This window comes from Falco punctatus, assembly GCF_963210335.1.
Source record: "Falco punctatus genome assembly, chromosome: 12".
NCBI classification, from domain to species: domain Eukaryota; kingdom Metazoa; phylum Chordata; class Aves; order Falconiformes; family Falconidae; genus Falco; species Falco punctatus.
The window spans coordinates 16,722,927-16,738,276 of record NC_137592.1 but is presented as its reverse complement, the minus strand read 5'-3'; the positions used below and the strand labels follow the sequence as shown (position 1 = coordinate 16,738,276).

General features: G+C 45.2%; 1 protein-coding gene across 1 annotated transcript in view; it reads left to right on the top strand.

The window, feature by feature from the left end:
* The window catches only part of SUPT7L (SPT7 like, STAGA complex subunit gamma), a 36,114-nt gene extending 21,015 nt beyond the window's left edge, over nucleotides 1-15,099 (top strand). Inside the window, exon 5 of the mRNA XM_080408279.1 lies at nucleotides 5,776-15,099. The gene's annotated coding sequence lies outside the window, so the exon portion shown is untranslated. The remainder of the gene's footprint in view (nucleotides 1-5,775) is intronic.
* The last annotated feature ends 251 nt before the right edge of the window (nucleotides 15,100-15,350 follow it).

Below are 15,350 nucleotides of genomic sequence, written 5' to 3'. Positions count from 1 at the left end.
TTTATCTTAGTTTTAGCCAGAGTTTGGGGTTTTTTGGGGGGGAGAATGGAAGGTGGAATTTGGATGTACTTTGAAGGAAGGATGCTCTCTAAAAAGGGCAAGTTTGGCTGTGATGAAATTTTGGGGAGGTGACCCTCTACCCTTTTGCTAAGAGCATTCCATGGTCCCCTGGGCTAATCTGTCCCCTTGCCCATGGAGTCCATCTGACTGGGAGGCAAGGGAGAGGTGGGATACTGGATTGTCGGGAAGCTATGGACTTTCAGGTCATGCGCTGAGATAATCTGGGCTGTTATTAGGATCGAGTGAGTGCTAATGACTTTATGTTCCTCTTGAGAACCTGTGGAGGTTGGTGAGAAATGAACCTCTTGTCTCTGGTGTAAATGTTTTCAGCTTTTCTCAGCTGCTCCATCTTGTTGCTGCTGGACAAACGAGTGGTCCAGCATGGAAAGAGTGCTGGATTCCAGCTTGGGCATAAAGCTCCTCCATCCCTGATGCCTTCAGACAGAAGGAGGGGGAGAGGCAGGACTTCCACAGTAGGAGGTCAGGCAGGGGGTTGCTGTAGCAGCCTGGACCGGCATGGACCATGCCCTGGCATCTGTGTTGCTCTGCTTTCCAGAGCTGGTGTTTGTTAAAAGGTAACCCTGTGAAAGGCTTTATGAATTACAAAAGCATACCCTTTCTGCGTATCAATTTCAGAGTAATTTGAGAAAGGTTTGGAAAATGATGTGTGTGCCAATACTAAAACAAGAAAAGCGGGTGTTGTTTGGGGTTTTTTTTGCTGCTTTTTTTTTTTTTTTTTCCCTTTCTTCATCTTTTCATTACATTTTCCGAGTGTGGAGCAGCCACAATGTTGGTTTTGGTGTTCCTGATCTTGCTGGAGAAGATTTCATGTGCTTGATAAACGTGACGTGTCTGCTGCTGCTGCAGCTCCTTTGAAGACTGTGATGCTGAATGTTGAGCAGAACCCTTCTTTTTCATCTGCAATGCCCAATAGTAAACGGACTTAAATGAACATAACCAGACCAGTTTAACACTCTCAATCTTCCCCCATTGTCATTCTCTTGATTCTTGTAATACTATAATTTTCCTATTATCCAAGTCGATATAAACTCTTCTATTATATAGCAGTCCTGAATTTCTCTAGTAAAGAAAAGAAGCAAGGAAGCCAATTGCTGCTAACTCTTAATGCCTAAAGAAAATGACATGAAACAATTCTAATTTAAAAAGTTTTGGTTTCTAAAACCTTTCTAAGACTTTCTCATACCCTCTAAAGAAACAAAGGCACACCTCCACTTCCCAGCTTCTTTGATGGTCACATGGAAAGCAAAGTAGTTGAATTTATATTGTGGTACCTGAACTACATTTGTCTGATATCGCTGAGACATCACAGCCCTATTAACTACAGATGTTCTGTAATTCAGTATATTTTTAAACAGGCAGGTAGGGTGAAATATAATTGTTTGTCTACTGAATGGATTTTTCTGTGGGAAAGAGTGAGCAAACGAGTTACATCTCCGTTTATCCAAATCTTCTGCAATGACTTCAAAGAAGCTTGAGAAATTAAATGAATAAAAAGATACTCTCCTTCGTGTATTCATATCCTCTAGCCCAAAACTCGGAGACCTTCCTGTGCTCATTTCATCTTCAAAAAAATGAGTTTTGCACGACAGATCAGGGGGAGCTCTACAGCTCTCAGCAGTGATTTCTCTTCCTCTTTGTCTTGTAATTCTGTTTGCACGCTTGTTTTTGATAATCTGTGTTCTTCTTGAATTGGGTGCAAAATGCACTTCCATAACAAAGGAACGTACTCTTTATAGAACATCTAATCAGATACCCTATAAGATGCCTATCTTATAAGGCATCTAAGTAGACAGAAGCACGCCTTGAAAAGGTACTAACTCATGGCCGGTCCTACTGAGTACTCCTGAAGCTAGTGGGAATTAAAGGTGCCTGGTCTTGCAATTGTGGGCCAGAAAGGAGATTGCTTGCTGGCCTGGCACAGACCCTTATGCATAGACTGTTTATTTTGTAAATTCTTCATGAGTCTGGCATCTTCCAGAGTCTTAAGCAGTTTCAGAACATTCAGATGGAGATGCCGGTGCTGTTCGTGGGAGTTTCTAGGGTGCTTTAATAAGGCACAGGGCTAGTTTTGCAGAGTCATGCTGCAAGTAGATGTGTACCTGTGAGTGCCAGTGTGGTACTGTGAAAGAAGTGGAGTTTCTTTATGGAAGGGCAGGTGGATGAGACAGTGACAGTCTGTGCAAAAACATCTGTGAGCAGCCTCACCCAGAGAGAAAGCATGAGCTCTTGGAGTGTCTACTAAAAATTTATACAGGGGTAAAGGATCTAAAGGTGAAAGGAAAGGCAGAGAAGAGAGAAAGATGTGACAAATTCTTCTAGGAACTGCAAAAGTTAAAAATTGCAAGTCTTGATTCCTCCTTCTCTCCCTGCCCTGAATTCTGCTGCATCTGTGAGATTACACTGATTCAAAGTGCCCTAGGAAAGACTGAAGAGACGGAGAGGGCAATCTATGTTGGTATGTGTCTGGGAAATACTGATGTGGTTAGCATTTGTCTATGCAGAGATGTACAGAACAGTTATTTATGTGGCTATGCAGTTACCGTTATATCATTACAGTTCCCAAAGGATTTTGAGCAGTTCCCATGCTACTTCTGTCAGCATCTTGGCTTCGTGGGATGTGTGACCAGAAGAGTTTTGGGTGCTTGAGAGAACCATGTATTGCTCCTAGTCTTTCATCTAGCAATTCAGATAAGCATGTCTGTAATTTTAAGTATATGAACAACAGGGTGTGATGTGTTTTGGATTATGCGCATACCTCAGTGCTTTGCTGCATAAGAGTAGGACAGGAGAGTAATGAGCAAAATTTTTTAAAAAAAGTTCTTCAGGCTAAATTTAGGTCAGGATCTGCAGTTCATGTCTCTGGACGCCTGATGCCTTTAGCTAACTGGCATGACTGGGCTGCTCCAGGAATGATTTTTTATTCCACTGATCTGACAGCACCCGTGGTTTTCTTATACACAAGCGTCCATATCACTAAATCACCTCTGCCATCGTTAGCGCTAATTGGCTCCCTTGCTGTAGCCTCAGAGGAGCATTAAAAGTCTGAATGGAAGCTGAAGGCCCATCTCCCCACAGAATGGCACTGGGACAACCTGTGAATCTATAACAACTTCTGCTTTCACATTATGCTCCCTGGTCTCACTACAGAGAGGCTTTCAAAAGCCACAGCTGTTACTCTCACCGTTTTCTGTCAGGACTGAGTTTGCCCACACAGAAGTTACACTAGTAGTTGTTTGCTTTCAGTCATGTTTTTCTGCTAGTGGATGCCTGTGTGCAGTCTGGTGCTCTGGGCAGGCTCCAGCCCCTGGTAAACAAGAGAGACAAAACAGGGACGTGAGCGGAGTGGGAAAGCAGTTGGGTGTTGGCATGAGGTCAGTCTCTTGTACAAAACAGCACCCTTCATTTACACTGTGTCATGCTTTCTGATGTATCATATCTTATGATGGATAAGACAAAGGTAGCACTTTTTTGACAGACTGAACAAAGCTTATGCAAGAGTAGGTCTTTTTACAAAAAAATTCTCTTTCAGGACCCTTTTGAAAAATACCAAACTGTCCTGGATATTCTCTGTTTTACATGTAAATGTTCAGTGCGTAATCCTGAAACAGATCTTCACTTCTGAGCAATAATTCTTTGAAGACTAAGTAGAAATACAGTCTTTGTCTTGCAAAGAATTTTTCTATCCTTTTCCAAAAGGAGTGATAAGCTTCTCACCTTCATAAAGACAAGAGAGAGGGAGAAGGGGAGAGGCAGAGCTGGCATCTGCAGTTCATGTATCTGAATTAGGTTCCATTATTTATTTTATATAACCAAAGAATCTTGAAATCTGCTTCTGAGAAAGGAGAAATGGAGCAGGCTGCGGAGAATGGAAGCATTGCTATTTCATTCCAAGGAAAATAAGGGAAGAAAAATAGAGTCCCGCCAACAGAAAAACAGTGCTGTGTGTCCTCTGTCACCTCCCATGCCATCCCCCCAACTACAGTGGAGTCCCTAAGGGAAACAAAAGTAACCAGAAGGCACAGAAAAAAATTCACGTTTTCAAAGCCTGTTCTCAGCTGAAGCTATTTACATTCTCTCTTTATCTTGTCAGTTCTAAGCCCTGAGGATCTTCCTGTCCTTTTCATTTCAACATGTGTGGGTGAATTGTAGCATCCTTTCTGCTGTCCTCCATCTTCTTTAAGGTCTTCCCTTGGTTTGGTGGTGAGATGCACATAGATTTGCTGTTTGGCAAAACACAGCATCACAATTCCATACTCAGCTCTAAATCTTACGGTTTTGTTTGCATAGATGAGTGGGCTGCTACCAGAAGAATCTGGATTGGCAGCTCTGAAGGCTTTAATCCTATTTTCATCCACAGAGCAAAAATAAGGCAGCAGCAATGTGACTGGGATGAATGCTGTGCTGGCTAACACCGGGGGCTGAACTGGGAAATTCCAGAGCTTAAAGGCATGACCCCCTTTATAACCTGAGCTGAAGGTCGGAGGTCTGTAAGAGACCTGTAGGCTCCAAGGGACTGGACATGCAGAGGGAGAGCTAGATCACAGACTGGCTGCTCAGTTACAGGAGTTCCCTCTGAAAATTAACTCTTTCCAAGTGTCTGGGATTTACAACATCGTGAATCCTGTGCGAATCACTACCTAAGTAATGACAGTCATCTTACTGGCCATATCAAACTGTGATTCAGTCCTAAACTAGAGGAAAAACAATCCTTGGGTCAAGTTAGTCTTAGATTTACTGCAGATGCTACTGGCATATTCACTGGGGTTGTTTTACAGTATTGATTCTTTGTGGTTACAAGGTTAGTTCTGCCCCTGGCTGTCCCAGATCTCAAGCTTCTGTCCATCTCCAGGCCTTGGATGAACTTGGATGAACTGGTCCTCCTTCTCCCATGCCCTGGCTGGAGTCCCCTGTGCAACAACAGAGTCATCCTGCAACAGGTCTAGCTCATAGCTCCGTAGAAATATAGAGCTGGAAGAGGTGTAGAAGGTCATTGCCTTGTCTCATCCAAGATTACTGGTATGCAAATCATTCCTGACTGAAATTTGTCCAGATCTCTCCTTGAAGCTCTTGAGTGATGGAAGATTCCACAGATGGGAGACTCCCAGGCAGCCTATGTGACCGCACTGCTTTCCTATTTTAAAAGTATTTTCTAATGAACAGCCTGTATGCTTTTTTTGCTGCAGGTTAAGGTACTGCAGGGTCTGTTGCTGATTTTCTATAAAACCACTATCTGACCCACACGTTTCCATCCTGTTTTTTGTGCTGCTAGTCGTTCAACAGTGTAAAATCTTGCACACGCACTTCTCTAACCTGTTCCTTCCCCAGACCATTTCCAGCCTAAGGTCAATCTGAATCCTGACCCTGTCCTACACTGTACGTGCAGTCCCTTGCAGCTCAGTGCTAGCAAATTTAATAAGCATAATCTCTCTTCCCTTATCCAGTCTGTGGTGAAAAAGCTGGATAGAAGCAAACCAAGGTCAAGACATGCAGAACAGTTTTGGAAAAACAGGCAAATAACTGAAGGCAGGTCACATGATTCTCAAAGCTAATACTTTTTGTTTTTTCCAGTAAGTACCAGGATGTCTTTATCCAGAAAATCCTTGTTTGAATTAAAGCTATTTATTAATAATAATATTCTCACTAGCTGTCATACCACTTGGAGTTACAGTTCACTATTATTAAATTATTGCACAGGACAGCATGGCTGAACTCATAGCCTGGATCAGCCCTTGGGCCACTTCCATCCAGGTGGCTTACCTCTCCCTGAAGTGTGCTGCGTCTCTGTGGGAGGCGTTGCACTGGCTCCAGATCGGCTGCGCCAGCCAGGCATCCTTCACCAGCCAGGACTGGGACAGCTCATGGCAGCAGCTCTCCGATTGACAGTGGCAGTGGCAGAAAACACAGGGTCTTCCTGGGAATGTGGGAAACATTCCATGGTGTAAATCTTGGCAGAGTTCAGCACCGCGATGTCAAGTCTGGTCTGGATGGGAGATTCCACTTTGAGGAGCTCTGGCACGTAAGTTTCACAGCCATAGCTGATGCCTGCTCATTCAGAGAATAAATAAAGCTGGATTTAAGAATTAGTAAATTTATGAGGTGGTGGTTTGTTTGTTTGTTTTCCTGGGTGCTGATGTCATTCACCCAGGCCTTAAGAAAGGTATCTGAAATAACTGCTTGCAGAAAACCACAGGTAGGTGTGCGGTTTCCTCCTTTGCCCATCTCTTCCTACTCCCAGCTTGAAGTGGGGGTGGAACATGCAGCTGGCGAGCTGTTACAAAACAGGGATCAGGCCTCCTTGTTTCTCCTCTACCTGGCTCATTAGTTCACTCTGTGACTATAAGCAAATGCCTTATGAGTCCTGAGCCACAGTAGTAAAACAGGGATAAAAATCCATCCAGCCCTCAATGAATTACTTGAGAGACTGGGGGACCATCAGTAGTCTGGCTGCTTTTACAGTCTCCTGAGGAGTTCAGGACCATCCCACAGGACTGACAGCTCAACGAAACACAGACCTTGTCCCCAGCCTGTGGCCACGGGTTTCGTCAGTCCTAAAAGCAACACTGGCCACCGGGCCCTTCTTCAGCTGGTAGGAAGAAAAAGATGCCAGCGACGCACATCTCAGCCCAGATATGTACGAGTTGTTGTGCTTATCATTACCATTGTTCATTTGCTGCAAAGCAGGTGTTAGCTCAGAAAAACCATAAAAGCTGCATTCTGGATTGTTTGTTCCTCGTTAAAATGATCTGGGCCCCTGTGGGCATGTGTTGTCTTAATATTCTGGTGCTGAGAAGTGCGGCATTTTCATAATGAAAGCTGTTGCAGGAAAGCAATTCCGACCTCAGATAAAAGGAGAAGATTACACTTGCCACTCGAGTTATGGTATTAGAACAACTGATTTTATTTGTTTTCATTTCATTTTCCCTGTCAGCTGCTGCTGAACCTCTGTGCAACATTCTTCAGAGATGTTAATTGTATTTTGTGTGTCTGGATCCCCCTAAGAAATGACAAATGTTTTCACTCACAAATTAGATGTCTCTTTTCATTTAAACACCAACAAGGAAAGCCAGTTTAAGAATGGTGGAGCCGTTGCTCCAGCAAAGACCCTGATGTGTGATAGAAGCTGACAGATAGATTTAGGGACATAGAGCAGCAAACTCCGTGATGGGAATGTAGATCTGTAAGATACTCATTCAGTTTTTCCCTCAGCTAGTTCACAAGTGAGAAAAAAGGGCCACATCTACGCAGTGGGACACAGTAATAAAGTAATTTCATTCAGTTTTCAGGAATACGGTCACCTAATTTATGTCCAGCATTGAGGCAGACACAGCAACCTTCAGACAAAGTTCCTGGGGACACCTGTAGATGCTTTGCCTGAAGAAAGTCTGGAAGGCTTTTTCTAAGTCTTGAATGAATGAGAAGTAGGAAAGAACTGGTAAATAATATGCAATGAGATGGGGAGAATATTGAGTACATGTGTCTGTGCAAAGTGGGATGTAGGGAATATATTGTTGGGACTCTGAACAGCTGAGCTGCTGAATGGAAAGGGAGGGTGACCAGAACCGACCCTGCTTTTCTGGCAGAGGCACCTAGCAAAATTCACGCGATGTTACCAAAGTCACGCTGGAGTTGCACCGAAGCATAGCCATTTAGCTCTGGGAACTCAAGCCCAGGCTTGAGACTGACAGCAACACAACCAGGTGTTTCCAGAACAGCTCCTTTCCCCACGCTAGTTACTGGGACCTGCCGACGGCTGCAACACAGCTGCTCAGCAGGTGTTAATGATTCTGTCAATCACTCTGGAGAAGAAAAGACACCGGCACAGCATACTTCCCTCTTTCAGGCAGCTTTCCCCTCCTACCTTCTGATTCAGCATGGCTAGATTGCGTGTGGAAAAAGAGCATACAAACACCAGGGAGGCAGTGGAATATCTTCCCCTCCTTTGCAGGTCAGTGTCCAACGCTTTTTTTTCAGAGCTGGAGTTCTCGTGTGTGTTTAGGGTCTCAGTTTTTGTTTGATTTTTGGCTCGCGGCTCTCAGGTTTTCTGGGCTAGTTTTGTTGTGCTCCAAGCAGAGGCGGCTGTGCAGCATTCAGGCAGCAGACACTTTCTGACCAGCCTTGTGCTGCCATGTGCGAAGTGCGACAGGCCTTGACCAGAGTCAGTCACTGTGTTCATCAGCAAATGCTTGAAGGTGACTGCAAATGCATGTCCTAGCCACATTTTTCTTGCCTTGATCCTCAAGAGTAATGAAGTCATCCTGTAGTTACTGGAGCAGGAGTGCCAGCTGCTGTGGATCCTGTTGGACTGTGGCCTGACCTACCCATTGTGGAACAGACCGTCTTATCTGCATGCTGGGCCAAAGCAAGTTCCCAGCTTCACACTCCTTTGCCTTTACCTGTCATACTACCCGTGGCTCCAATGACTTCTCAAACGGGAAGTTCAAAGGAATTTAAAGCAACCTGGGTCCCTCTTTTGACTTGTGCCACATGTAATACAGACCCTTATGGAGAACGATGGCCCATTAACATGGAAATTAGCTAGCCACCGGGCACTCTGTGCTGGGATCAGCCAGGAGGCTGAGGGGACGGCGGCTGCCACGCCATCAAGTCTTTCTGTGGCAGCTGTGAGTTCAGCCCCGTTAAATGAGAGGGTTGCTAATATCTCCCCTATTTATTTTCTAATGTCATCGGGCAACAGGTGGAGCTGCAGGAAAGCTAATTCCCAGGGGAGATGGCCCTGGCTGCCTGCATCCCTCGGGGCATGCCTCCTCAGGCACTGAAAGCACACAGCATCTGCAGCACAGCCTATGGACTTTAAACCGGGTTCTGGCAATTTTGCCTATGCTAAGTAGCATCTGCCTCCCTAAGCAGTCCTACTGCAGTCAGCAGAGTAAGTTCGTACCTGAGTGAGGAAGTCAGGCTGGTCCTCAAGAGCTGTGAGTTAAAAGTCTAGCAAGCAAGCTGATTTCCATAAAACCAGAAATGAGTCAGAGAGGGGAGAACCATATTTGAGTGCAAATGCAAGCAATTACCTCAAATCCATTACTGCAATGGCTAGAAAGACTTTTTTTTTTTTAATTATCATTACTGAAATGCATTAGTGATATCTTTTTTTAAAAAATGCAAATGTACACAGCACAATCCCATCTATCTGCTAGAGCATGAAGTAACCCCACTTCAGTGGTACGTGCAGAGTCATCTGTGGAGGCTCTTAACCACAGACACAGAACAGTACAGAGGAATATGAATGAAGGCATTACTAGGGAGCACTTGAGAAAGTCAGCTGTGATTCGGGACCAACACAAATATTTGCTCAAACTGAAAGCCGAACTTTCAAAACAATTTCTAGGAACACCTGCCTGGCACTACCAGCCTTCCTGGCCTTGACCTGTGCTGATGTCCCTCTTGCCCAGAGGACTGCTCTTCTCTCTTCTCCTTCCACAACAGGCCCTTGGGAGGATGCCTGGCTCAGGTGTGGGACTCACAGGTCCCGTCATCGGGTACGGCAGCTAATCTTGCTGCATTTGCAACTACAGGGTTAAAATAGATGGTCAATGAATTCAAACTCTTTTCTATGAAAAATGTGATGACAGTGAAAATGTTTGGGTTCATTCAAGCTGGGAGATTGTGGAGAACTCACTGATTGTCGGTGGAGTGGGTTGATTCTTAGTTTGCTTTTCTCGCCATCTTCTTTCTTCCCTTCAAACAAGAAAGAGACAACAAAAGAGGATAACCCTCAATTACAAACTATAACAGTTGTTTTGGCTGGGTTCAAAGTGTGCAGATCAACATTTTGGAACCCTGTTACTGACCTACAAGGTGGACGGTGCAACCCCGTGTCCTGCAAACCACTTTCACATCTCCCTTGTATTTCTTTGAGGGGAATTGTAGCATCAAGCTGAGATAACAGTATGCAGCATTACCTGTATGAAACCAATCTTAGACACACACAGGAGGTTCTCAAGTATAGTTCAGAGATGATCAGTCCCCTGAGGGAGACACCCTGCCCTGGTGTAAAGAAGATAACTAGCCATGTAACTCAACCCGGTAAGCGTGATTACAGCCATTCACATTTTCCCAGTGCTGGCAGAGCCTAGGACATCCAGGAAAAATGTTCTTTTGGTGTGCTGGGGAAAGTATCCATGCCTCCTAGGTTCTGAGCGTTGCTTCTTCTTCAGTTATAAATGTGGGACCTAAACTTTGCCTTCCTTGACAAATATTTGCATTTGTAGGGTTTTGCTGGTGTGGCTGGTGGCATAGGGGCATCGAGCTGTGCTCTCGAAGCTCTGCAGCCCTGCTGCAGTTCTGGAGGAACTGCCCTATTCCTGACATAATTTGGTAGGAAAATACCCGGAAAAGCATAGCGTTACCAACAGGTGCATCTTCCCTGGCAGTGCCTTGTTCACGCAGAAACGCTGAACGGCTCTTCTGGCAAAGTCTGTGTACAAGTATAGTTTTATTCACACCAGTAGCTCTGCTAGTAGCTGAGCTGTTAGTGTGATGAAAAGGCAATGCCGCGTGACAGTTGACTTGTTTGAAAATACAGGGGTTTGCTTCATTACACAGGTAAGGTGGAAACACAGGCCAGCCTCTGCCTCTGAGTACACTCATGGCTCTCACCGAAGGCAAAGTAGAAAGAAATAGGCAGCAGGGGGGTGGGACGGGCCATTTAATCCTCTGTGCAGTGTTTTCCCCGGCAGGCAGGTGGTGGATTCACCGTGTTTGGTGCTCGTAGACGTACCCCTGTGCGTACATGTGCATGTCATTTATACCTTCCTTCAGGGGCCTCAGTGGGTCTGAATCTGGCCCGCAGGTGATACGGAAGGCATTGTCTGCTGGAGAAAGATGTATCATATTTTATACTTGTTGTTTTGGATTCAATGAGGTGACAAATATAAGCCTGTTTTTTATTACTGTGTGGCTGCTGTATTTCTCACAACTGCTTATCGAGGGTTGTCTGACAAAGACAGAAAATCCTGAGTTGTGCGTTTCTGTTATTTATATGCAAGGCCACTCTCTGTAATCCTTTCAGAGAGATGACTGATGCCCTCTGCCCTGCCAGCTCAGCCTGGTACTCATTTGTCTGCACAGGGTGCTTCCATCCCCCGAAATGGTGTGGGATGAGGGTGCTTTCAGCTGGGATGCTTCCCATGTCTTGCAAGCCCTTGATTCAACGGCACTTCAAACCATGTGCCAAATTTTAAGCATACAAGCAGCCCCACCAGTTTGTGGTTCAGTTCATGGACATGGCTGCTTCCACTGAACCCACGTTGTGGACGAGGAGAAGACCTGCGGGCAGCTGTGGTGGGTGGCCCCGTGCAAAGTCAGCCTGTGCTGATGCTGTTGTTCAAGCACTGCTTGGACCCTCTGGCTGTAGGTGCAGAGGGCATCCTGAGCCCAACCCCTGCTACCACCAAGGTGGGCTTAAAGTCACAGCACCGTGATGCTTTGGTGATGGAAAGTTGGGGATGCAGTTCTGGAAGGATCTGACAGCAGGAAGGGGAGGTGCCATTCCTTGCCTGTGGGAGCTTTGCCAGGATGTTTCCACTGAATTTGGGCTCATCTCTGGACTTGGGAAATGGGGGCTGGTTTCTGCGATGGGCCCAGAGCTGGTGGCTGGGGCACTGCCTCGGTGGCTGGATGTCCTCTGTTGTCCTCTTTCTGATCTACCTTTGTGAGAGGCATCTTCCACTCCTGGCATGTTTTCTGTGTGGGAGTGGGAGAGCTAGCAGGAGGGAGTAGTTGCCTGCCTGAGCTTCCCCAGCAGAAAGATTCTGAATGGACATGAAACACTGCCCTGAGCCTCTGGCTGCTGATGGCTGCCCTGCACTGTTTAAGTGCCATAAGGAGGCAGTGCCGGGTGAGGGAACTGCGTCTGCTTGTTGCATGCACCACAGCCCCTCAGAAAAAAAAGTGGTGACACTGGCTTTGAGAGGAGAGCCCTGTGTGGTGGGTCTGGAAGGATTTCATGGGTCAGCATGTGGACTGCTGCCAAAGCAGGGAACGCTGGGGTGAAACAACCAGAGAAGGATGCAGTTCATTTCAGCTCAGGATGGACATCAGTTACTGACACAGTCCATTAGTGGAGATGTTTATTATGCCAACTTAACGGTGTTTTCTGAAAGAAAAGGGTAAAAATAATCAATATGCCCAGTTCATTTTAAAACAATAAATAACCACAAGTCTTTCTCCTGCCTCATTTATAGTATCGCTCTCGGCTGGGATAGCAAAAGGTGCTGTGCTGGGTTGTTTGGCCAGCAGAATCAGGCGCTACAGCTCGCTCTGAACTCTTTTCCTGCCTCCAGGAAAGAGATCCTGCTTCTCAAAGGTGATGCACAGAGCAGCTGCAATACCATTCTTTGACCCGGGCTTTCACATCCATCGTTACTTCTTGCTGCAAACTGCTTTTTCTCCTGCAGCCATTTTAGCATAGCAGGTCCCAGCACTCACTGCCCCAGTCCACAGCCATGGAAATTATTTCCTCTATTCATTATGTCTAAAAGAAGGTTCTGAACCAGAAACTCCAGTGCTTGGTACAAGGACTGTGAAGGCAATAAGAAGACAAAAATGTCTCCTAGTGAGCCTTGCCTCAAAGCTTGGATTGTTTTTTGCTTTGCCGTGCCCTGAGACGCCGTGGTCAGAGGCGTGGGCAGGAGCCACAGCAAGCCCAGACCCCCGGATGAGAGGCTACCCAGTGCGTGCATAAAGTGTGCATGCAGTCTGGAAGAGATCAAGGAGCATTTCTTTAGTATACTCTTATGTAGCGCGGTATAGGAAACATGATGACATGTATAAAACATGGGGGTATTTCTTTTTGCTGTGCTTTAAGAGCGTAATTTTACCACTGTCAGCTTTCACCCAGTTTTCTCATGAGTCTTCTGTAGTTCTTGAAAATTCATGGGATTGGTTGGGAAATGGTATGATTAACAAGAATACACTAAAGATGTTTTCTTTTTTCCTTTTTAGAACCTGTTAGGTTTCTAGGTCTGTTGTATCTCATTGCAAACAGAAGGAGAAGAAATGTCCGTAAAATAAAAAGAAAGCTGAAGATCTAGGTGGTGGGCCTTTAAGACACTGTAATACTGTAAATATTGCAGAAATTATGATGAGCTCATAGCAGTTTGTGAGAAAAATCTGTCTACTTAAAATACAGCCTCTCAAAGATTGGGACCATAATTTAGTCTTGTGTGTGGAGAAATATGCTCTAAGTGCTTAACAAATTATAAAAGTAATAATAACAATTAATAATAGATGAAACCTGAAGAAAGATAAATCACTGCATTAGAGAACCCAGCAAAAATCTTTTATTTTCTTGTCAAGGATCCCATGCTGACAACTGGCATCTACTATGGCAGCGTATGCTGGAAAAATGCTCTGAGATAGGGCTTGGTTACAGAGATTTACAAGCTGGATGATGGGAATCTGGCCCGCAGCATGACAGCCTCGTCAATCAGTGACGAACCTTGCTTGGCACAGCTCGCTGAGCCGTGAAGCAAGTGCCGTCTTTGTGGGGGTAGAGCATGGCCTGGGTGCATGGTGATGGTGTGTCTGGACCTGGGGTGGATGGAGAAAGGTGTGTGGGAAGGGTTTTGGAGAGACTGGCATTACAAAGAGGGGTCTGCGATGAACCAGGGCTGCCAATCATGGAAATGACCATGATCTGATCACCAGATCTGCACAGGTAACTGAACAGAGAAATGTTTTCCCGACATGGTCTATGGGAAAATGAATGGGCCCCCTGTGGACTTGCCAGCAGCTTTAGGTGAGGCTCTGAACACCTACATCCTCCGTCTGGCTCTGGCTGATGGCTTGTCTCCCAGAGTGGACAAGCAGACACCATCCTGCATGGTCATGTTAAGGCACATTTGTCCTCAGAGTGAGTTTGCCAGCCACGTGGGAGCCCACAGTGGGTTGCACGCATAATGCAGATCACTCCCCTGCTTGGGGCTTGACCTCTCGGTTTGCTGATCCCAGAGGGAGTAAACATGTAGTGCAGATGCTGAGCAAAGAGGGCATGTCTTGTCGTTGCCAGCAAAGCAGAAGTGCCAGCTAAATGGCTAGAAAGTCTGCTCAGGGCACACCTGGAAGAAGAAAAAGCCAAAGGTCTGTGGAACTTTAGACATATGCTAGCATTTCCCTTTCCACTTTTAGCATCCTTTTAGAAACACATTTCTGCTGGGTTGTTCACTCTGAACTGAACAGATCTACACATTGGAGTTTGATTTTTAGTTTTAGAAAGGTTCTTTTTGCTATTTTAAATACGTAAAGGAGACATAAAATAATAATAAATTGCATTTTTTTACTATGTGAAGTCCTTTTTACATTGCCAAAATGATGAAAATTGGCCTGAGTGTAAAATGAGCCTCAGTCCTAAATTGTAAATTGTTGTTCTTCTCTTAACCTCTGTCATCTTCTCCGAGTATGAGATCTTGAGAACTGGCTCCATCCTCCTTCAGTGTTTGGAAACTGCTCGGCACTTGTGGCAGGCAGCTGTAAAAATAAGCAAGTACAGCACGACGGGTTACAGCTTGGGCTTTGAATGGGTTTGAAGAGACAGTGGACACAATGCCCAGCTCAGGGGCGTATCGTTCATGTCTTTCAAGCAGACAGAACTTTTAATGAGAAATTATCAATGCAAAAGGTATTGCAGAAGATTTCTAAGCTGGCTAGTGATGCAGGGAGATTTCCTTACTTCTCTCTTGTTTCTTGATTAAATTCTCATATTTGTTTTCCTGCTGGAAAGTTTTACATAATGCTTTCCTCACTTCCTCGATGCAGTCCTGATGCTTTCATAAGGGCTTTCATAAAGACCTTTCAGCTACATAGGAAAAAAAGGTCTGTATTTCCACTGCTCTTCTACCACAGCTAGACAGAAAGCTTTTTTGCCTCAGTTTTTGATGGTGTTTGCATGTAACAAGGCATTTAAATCCCAGTTTAATCTTTCTTTTCTTCTTTTTTTTTTTTTTTTAATGGAAGGGGAAACCTTTCCTATACTTTTGTTTCCACTTCATCTTTTCCTTTTCTTTACCCAGGAAGGTTTCTTTACCATCCCTCCCCTTGGGCTGAGGTTTCCATTAGGATCTACTCCAGGCTCCACTCGCTCTGGTTTTCTGCTCACAGCTTCAGAGACTGTAGCACAAGGTGATGAAACCAGTAAAGAAGGAATATCAGGTACCTATCACTATTATTAGCGGTTACTACAGTTTCCCAGGATGATGAAATACAGGTCTTGGCAGAGCAAGGGTGTCCAGGAGACCATGTCTCTGGTAAGT